The 7,707-nt window shown below is 36.4% G+C and overlaps 1 pseudogene; it reads right to left on the bottom strand.

The window, feature by feature from the left end:
- Positions 1-734: 734 nt before the first annotated feature.
- Positions 735-7,364, bottom strand: LOC100610533 (peroxisome assembly protein 12-like; annotated as a pseudogene).
- Between the last annotated feature and the right edge of the window lie 343 nt (positions 7,365-7,707).

The raw sequence follows: 7,707 nt of genomic DNA, 5'->3' as shown, positions 1-7,707 counted from the left end.
TTACTTGGAAATTCTAAGGGGCAAACAAATTCCATTTGAACATACTTAATGCCAAATATCTTAGCCCACAACCCACACCATTTTGTAATCATTAAATATGTGTTGTATTGATTATTTACCAATTGCCTCTCAGCAACAGTTCCACCCTGAATTCTCTGCTCTTTCATGGTAGGAACTGAGTTCGAGTACCTTATTCTCAGACTATTTTGCTGGTTAGTGTGCCGAGGTTCTGTCCTCACAAAGCATTGTTCAGAAATTTGAAGGCAAGGAGAAGGAATAAAAGGCCTTATTTCTTCTTGGTTTTAGGTCTGTCAGCATTTCCCTAGCTTCCAGGTTTGTTTGGTGTTTCTTCACTGTGTTTTGCAATTCAATTATCAGATACGTTGAACTTCATCAGAGAGACCACAGTGTGAGCCAGCTCTGCCTCTTCAGTGGGCTGAATCCAGGACATAGGACAATGGGACCCTTTCTCCAAACACTAATATTTGGTGACCTCACTTTCTCATTTCTGTTGCTGCTCAGTGGATGGTGGCTGCTTACTGTTTCAATCATCTATCTTGCTTTCTGCTTTCAAACAAAAGTCGAACCAATTCCCTGTATTCCAGTCACTAAAAGGCAAACAACTGTGATTATCTTGTACTAATACAATAATTTGACCAGAAATATTTCATTCGAAATCTGAAATCCAGTAATTATTTTGTTCCTTCGTAAAGTATTTTATGTAATTTTGTTTTTCAGTTCTCAGGGGAGTAGAATTTAATCAGATGTACTTCTGTTGGATAACCTGTAATGGGACAAGCTTGGTGACTCATATAATGAAACACACAGCCGTAATGAAACACATAGCTAAAAGTGGCAAGAACAGTATCATTCACCTGGGTTTTACAACACAAGGGGCACACAGTCTGCATTTTGGGTAAGAGGGGACAATCAGAGTTATAGTCTAGGTGGACAGGTGGTGGTGGAGTAGGCGGGGCAGTCAATGACTTGATGGTTTCTTGGTTTTCAGATGAGCACCACCAGTCAAGGAACTGGAAGAAGAATGCACTGACAGAAAGGCCAGTAGACAGGGAAAAGGCAACATCCCTCACAGCTTTCTTCAGAGCTGACTTAATCTTCTCACTAACACTTCTGGCTGGTTGCTGTATCATGCTGGCTTCAGCTGGTCTATGCTCCAGAGCTTGTATATCCTCAACTGTCAGTTGACCTAGCTGAACTCCAGCCAGCTTCAGCAGTGGTGAGTGATGCTGAGATTTTCCTAGGATGTATCGAAGTTGTACAAGAAACCATCCTTCCTAGGCCATGTTAACAAATGGGTAGGCTGCCAGGAAGGGTCTGTAAAATCATTTCCAGTTGGAAGAAGGGGGATGAATAGAATATTCATCCTCTTCTCTCAGCTAGAAACCAGCTTCTCCAGCTTCACTTTCAGATAGAAAAGAAGAACCAGGGACATAATTGATTTCCAAAGCTGCTCCTTTAGGAGACCAGCACTAGCCAATCTGTGACACTTGTGAGTGTCCCCCATTACTATTCTCTTCAAGCCACAAAAGTTTTCAGAAAATGAGGCACTGGTTCTAGACAGATAATACTGCTGGAGCAGAAGACGTAGCACAGTAAAGATTTCATCAAACCACCTCCACAAGAAGCCATAGTGGGTGGGATGTGATTCTGCAAGAACCTTGAACACATGCTGACGAGCAAGTCTCACTGCTGTCATTAAACTGTCTTGTGCTACCACCGCAAAGATGGATGGCTGGTCAACAGCCACAGAAGCAGTCGTGATGTGAGCCTGTGTTCAGCCATAGTTTCCTGTGGGTACTGGCTTTCACTTTTCCCACAAACTCGTGAGCATGAACGTTTTGGGGAGGAAGGGTATCAAAATGGTGCTCAGTCTTAAAGGTAAACTTTCTGCATGGTATCCAAAACTCCAAACTCAATGAACTGGGAAAAAAAAAGATCTGTTCTCGAGGCAGACGGAGTCTCAAGGAGGTTAAGAACAAAGTTGACTCGGACGTGGGTGGAAGTGGTATGTGGTAAGGAGGTAAGTTATCAAATGCTGCATCTCAGGGCAGAACATGGCTGTGTGGGACATGTATCAGGGAAGGAGCACGATCCTTTGGACCTGCAAACCAGGAATCCCACCCCCACCACCAAAAATGAGAGCTCAAAAGCCAGCGGATTCTGAGGATTCAGAAGTGCCAGTGTGAGTCCCAGACACAAGGACTGGCTCCAGCTGTCTGCTTTGAGTATCCCCGCCAGTACCCACTCTTGCTCACTGACCCCAGATGAGGAACAAATAATATATACATATAAAAACATGTTTTATATATAAGTATATATAACATATATAACATGTTATATATTTTATTATATATATGCATGTTATATATAACATATATAACATTATATATATTATTTATATATGCATGTTATATATTTCTATATTATATATTATTTATATATAACATGTTATACTTTTTATATATATATAAATATATAAAAAACATTTTTTGAGACAAAGTCTTGCTCTATCATTCAGGCTAGAGTCCAGTGGCGCAAGCTTGGCTCACTGCAACCTCTGCCTCCTGGACTCAAACAATTCTCATGCCTCAGCCTCCCAAGTAGCTAGGACTACAGGTTTGCACAACTACACCTGGCTAATTTTTGTATTTTTAGTAGAGACGGGGTTTGGCCATGTTGCCCAGGCTGGTCTTGAACTCCTGACCTCAAGTGATCCGCCCACCTCAGCCTCCCAAAGTGCTGGGATTACAGGTGTGAGCCATCGTGCATGGCCAATATTTATATATTATATGGAGTGGGTTTTCTTCTTTCTCAAGCAAAAAGAGATATTTTGACTTTTTTGCATTTAAATGAGGCAAATAACAAAGTATCATAGAGCCACAGTAATATAAATCTCACCAAGCAAATAGTTATGATATTTTAAACATTTCTGGTCGCATGTTCATCAGTGCTCACATCGCAGACACTAGCTAATCCTGACTGTTCCTTGTGTTACCGCTGCTGTTCATGCTTTCCTCTCCCAGTTGGAGTGCCCTTTCTTTTCATCCTCTTGTACACTTTGACCCTTCTCAAACTCAAAGGAAGTTAGCCTGAGGCTTGAACATGAAGCTTCACCTTTCATATTATACTTTTCAGAAATGTAAAGATACTTTATTACATTTTCCTGAAGAGTGACTGTTTCTCCTTTAATTGTATATATTTCAGTATTTATCACAATTTTTATAAAGATGGGGTACAAATTATAAGTACAAAACCCATTTAGTCATATATTTTAATTCCTGAATTCATTTAGCTTCGCCTTTCATGTATTATTTTGAATAACACAAAGATAATATTGCAAAATATGGTAAAAAGCAATGTGGCCTTTTATATCATCAACAATGCTTGCATTCAAAATACAACAACAGTGTCTTCTACTAAATACAAGTATGAAAGCAATCAACCAATTAAAGCCAACTTATAACTGAATAATAATTTAAGATTTTTAGCTCATAGTTCAATTTATTTACCTCTTCTATAAATATAACAAAAAGTTGAGTTTGTCACAAAATACATTGCTAAATTAAAATGTGGGGATTTTCTTTTCAGCATTGAAAAATTTTAGTAGATTAGAAAACTAATCTAAACTACCTGAAGGTGTTCTATGTCTGCAAAAACTAAAAGAAAGCCTTATGCAAACTATCACAAGAAAATAGTACTCAAATTTTAAGCAAAATAATACCCAATTTTTATTTTTTTACTAACTTACATTGATTTTAATTTTCTGTTTACAATACATATATATATACTTTCAGCAAAACCTACAGCATATCTTTTTTGGACTAGTGTATTTTCTTTCCATCCAGATGAGTTGCTTTTAGCTCTACCCATCTCTAATATGTTACCAAGATATTTTAATAGTTGTTAGATTATGTAATATTTAGAAAATATTTTTCTCCCAGATGAAGACTAAATTTCCCCATTAAGAATATGAACTTCAAAAATATATTTAACTTGTTACTTTTTCTCTTTTTCTCTATATGTAGTTTTTCCCATTTTTCACCCTCAGGAAATGTTTATTAAGCTTCCAGTATTATTACCTTTGTACATGCAACAGATATTGGTAGTTACGCATCATGTACAGTCTAGGCACTGACATTACAGTGATAAATGAAAGATACTACCCCCATGTTTGGCTTACAAAATTTGGGAAGCTAGATAGAAAACATGAATATACTGTTGATCATGTAATTTTAATTGTGATTATTTCAGAGAACACATGCAAAAAGTCCTGATGCGGCAGGGCGCGGTGGCTCACGCCTATAATCCCAGCACTTTGGGAGGCCGAGGTAGGTGGATCATCTGAGGTCAGGAGTTTGAGACCATCCTGACCAATATGGTGAAACCCCATCTCTACTAAAAATACAAAAATTAGGGATGGGCGTGGTGGCTCACACCTGTAATCCCAGCTCTTTGGGAGGCCAAGGCAGGCGGATCACGAGGTCAGGAGATCGAGACCATCCTGGCTAACATGGTGAATCCCCATCTCTACTAAAAATACAAAAAATTAGCTGGGTGCCTGTAGTCCCAGCTACTTGGGAGGCTGAGGCAGGAGAATGGCGTAAACCCAAGAGGTGGAGCTTGTAGTGAGCTGAGATCACGCCACTGCACTCCAGCCTGGGCGACAGAGCAAGACTCTATCTCAAAAAAAAAAAAAAAAAAGAAAGAAAAGAAAAGAAAATTAGCCAGGCATGGTGGTGTGTACCTCTAATCCCAGCTACTCGGGAAGCTGAGACAGGAGAATTGTTTGAACTCAAGAGGTGGAGGTTGCAGTGAGCCAAGATTGCGCCGCTGCACTCCAGAGCGACAGAGTGAGAATCTGTCTCAAAAAAAAAAAAAGTCCTTTTCCTTGAGTCACATTTCAGGTACCCAAAACATAGTCCATAAATATTATAAGACAAATGATTTTAAAAGGCAAAGTGCTGTTTGATTCCAAAGACTACAGAACTGAATCTTTTCTGCTCAGACAGAAAAGAAAACATCATCCCCCTATAGAAACAAGACAAATATACAAAATTAAAGAACAGTCCGGGAGATAAATTATATCAAAACAATAGCAAAATGTGAACAAAAGACATTTCCCAAGAATCAGTTCCACATGAATTAGTCTGAAAGTAATTCCTCTGGCATTTATAAGATGAAGAGCTCTATTCAAGTTCAAGGGCTGAGGAACTGCTTGTTCCAAAAATTGACGTATCTGAGTTGTAATTCTATGGCAGAGAAGAATTTGTATGGGTGGAAAGGACATTTCTGGGTGTATTTCAGGCCGGTGAAATACAAGAAGGGGAAATCAAAGATAAATTGACAAAATAAACTTAAACAATATTACTGAGAGGTAGCAAAGGGATAATTTTTCACTTTGCTGCTCCTGCTGAAAGTGGCATTTCTTAAGAAATAAGAATTACCTGTAGAATAAAAAAAATAAGCAGTTCTATATAGCAGTCAATATGTTTCTTACAAAAGCATGGGAAGCAAATTTCTTCCATCAGAAAAGCTCTGAAATAAGCAGCAAATGTGAAGATACTTCAGTAAAGAAGAAACAGACCTCTTGCATTTGTATATATGAGGTAATAGAAATAACAAAATACATAGCAAAACTTACGAAAAAAACATTTGTAAAAGTCCTGGCCTATAAACTCTCAATAGGGATAAAAGGAAAACTGTAACATTGAAAATAATTGACTTTGATGCAAGACTAGTGGAGAAACCAGGAGAGATACAAAACAGAGTAAACAAATAATGGGCAGCAAGGAATGTAGCAGAAATTTTCCAAACTACACTTAATTTATAAAACATGTGAAGACTGTTTTTTATTACATTGTTATTATATCTGATTATGTAAGCTGTTAGTGTCAAGCTGTTTAACTGTATATGCTGTATTTCAAGTTTGTCATAATCCTCAGTGAAAAATAGTGGTTTTATAAAGTCTCAAATTTTAAAAATACTGACTTTTTAAAGGAGCTATACCTAAGCAGGTAGATTAAGTAACCATTGCTAAAATATTTCTAGTTAAATAATGTACACAGCAGCATTTTGAAGAAGAAAATTATATATAACAGAAGGCAGATATACATTGCGGTAGAAACACACGTTTATCGTAAGTGTTCCATTTGGAAACTTCTTTAATTTTTTTGAGCCTTAATATCTTCAAAGAAGAAGTATTTAAAATTGATAATGCATATTTAATAGTTTGAGGATCATATATAGTATTTTTTACCTTGAAACTAGCATAAGTTGTTATTGAAGTATGATATTGAGTATATAGAAAAATCAGAAAGGTAATAATAGCAAATGTCATTAAGAAGCAACAGAACTCACATAAGTTTCTGACTTTTGAACTGAATTGCATAAAAGTTAATACTGTGCAAAGCAGCATAAAAGAGAATTGTGATTTGTATTATTTTAAGCCACTGCTTCTTAGGGACAAATTTGCATTTTGATTCAGTCTCTCAAACAAATGTAGCAATATGTAATAAATACATAAATAAACAAAAAATAAATAAATAAAAGCAACAACAAGTTTAGGCTCATTTCTAAGCCCAGGGACAAACCTAAAAATTCTTCTAATATAATTTTTGCCAGGCCTTCTATCCTAGTCCTGCTCTTTCATGTGACCTAGGTTATGAACTCAGCATATGTCCAAATTTTTAACTTTTCTCTATTTTTGGAGTACAGTTTTGCTAATGAAGCTCGGGGGCAAAAAGAGCTTAAATATGCATTATTTGGGATATTAAGATTTTCAAAAATTTTTTACAATTATCATTAAAGGTTATTTTAAAAATATAGTGTCTACCTATTGTTAAAGTAGCCTCTCCAGGATTACCTATTGAACTATAAACCGAAAGAAGAAAAAAATTTCAGTCTCCAATACTTAATTTTTATTCCTACAATTTTGCTCTTCCAAAATTTTGCTTGTGTTTATATACTTCTATATTTAAGTCATATATAATTCATATAGGCCTTAAGGGAAAACTGCTCTATTATAATAAAAGCAAAGTCCATAAAAACTAATTAGAAAATAATTACCAAGAAGACAAAGAAATGAGTAATATTTCAAGCTTTGAAAAATGTCCCTTCTATATTAGTCTTCCACTTTGTCTTAGTAAGCTCAGGCTATTATAATAACATACTAGAATCTGGGTGGCTTAAACAACAAACTTTTTTTTCTCATATTTCTGGACATTGGAAGTTAGAGTGTCAGCAGTGTCAAGGTTCTTGGTGAGGACCCAGTTCTGGTTTATAAAACTTCTTCCTGTGTCCTCAAATGGCAGAAAGAGCCAGTTTACTCTCTGGTTTCCTTTCATAAGGGCATTAATTCCATTCACGAATACTCCACTCTCATGACTTGATCACTTCCTAAGAACCTCACCTCCAAATACTATCATACTGGGATTAGGGTTTCAACATATGAATTTGGGGAGATGGGGGTACATTCAGTCCATTGCAACTTGGTTGTAAGTATGTGTTGCAAAATTCAATATTTAATGTTGATTTACTACAAGATTAAAATTTTGGAGTCATTTCCTTTTTTATATGAAGTGCACTCTAATTTTATAAACTTGGGAATTTGTCTTCAGTCATATTCCATTGAAGAAACAGGTAAGCCCATCTTAAAAAAATCTTCCATCCTACTTTGTAAAGAATTAC

This window comes from Pan troglodytes, chromosome 14 (genome assembly GCF_028858775.2).
Source record: "Pan troglodytes isolate AG18354 chromosome 14, NHGRI_mPanTro3-v2.0_pri, whole genome shotgun sequence".
NCBI lineage: Eukaryota > Metazoa > Chordata > Mammalia > Primates > Hominidae > Pan > Pan troglodytes.
This window is presented reverse-complemented; position numbering and strand designations above follow the sequence as displayed.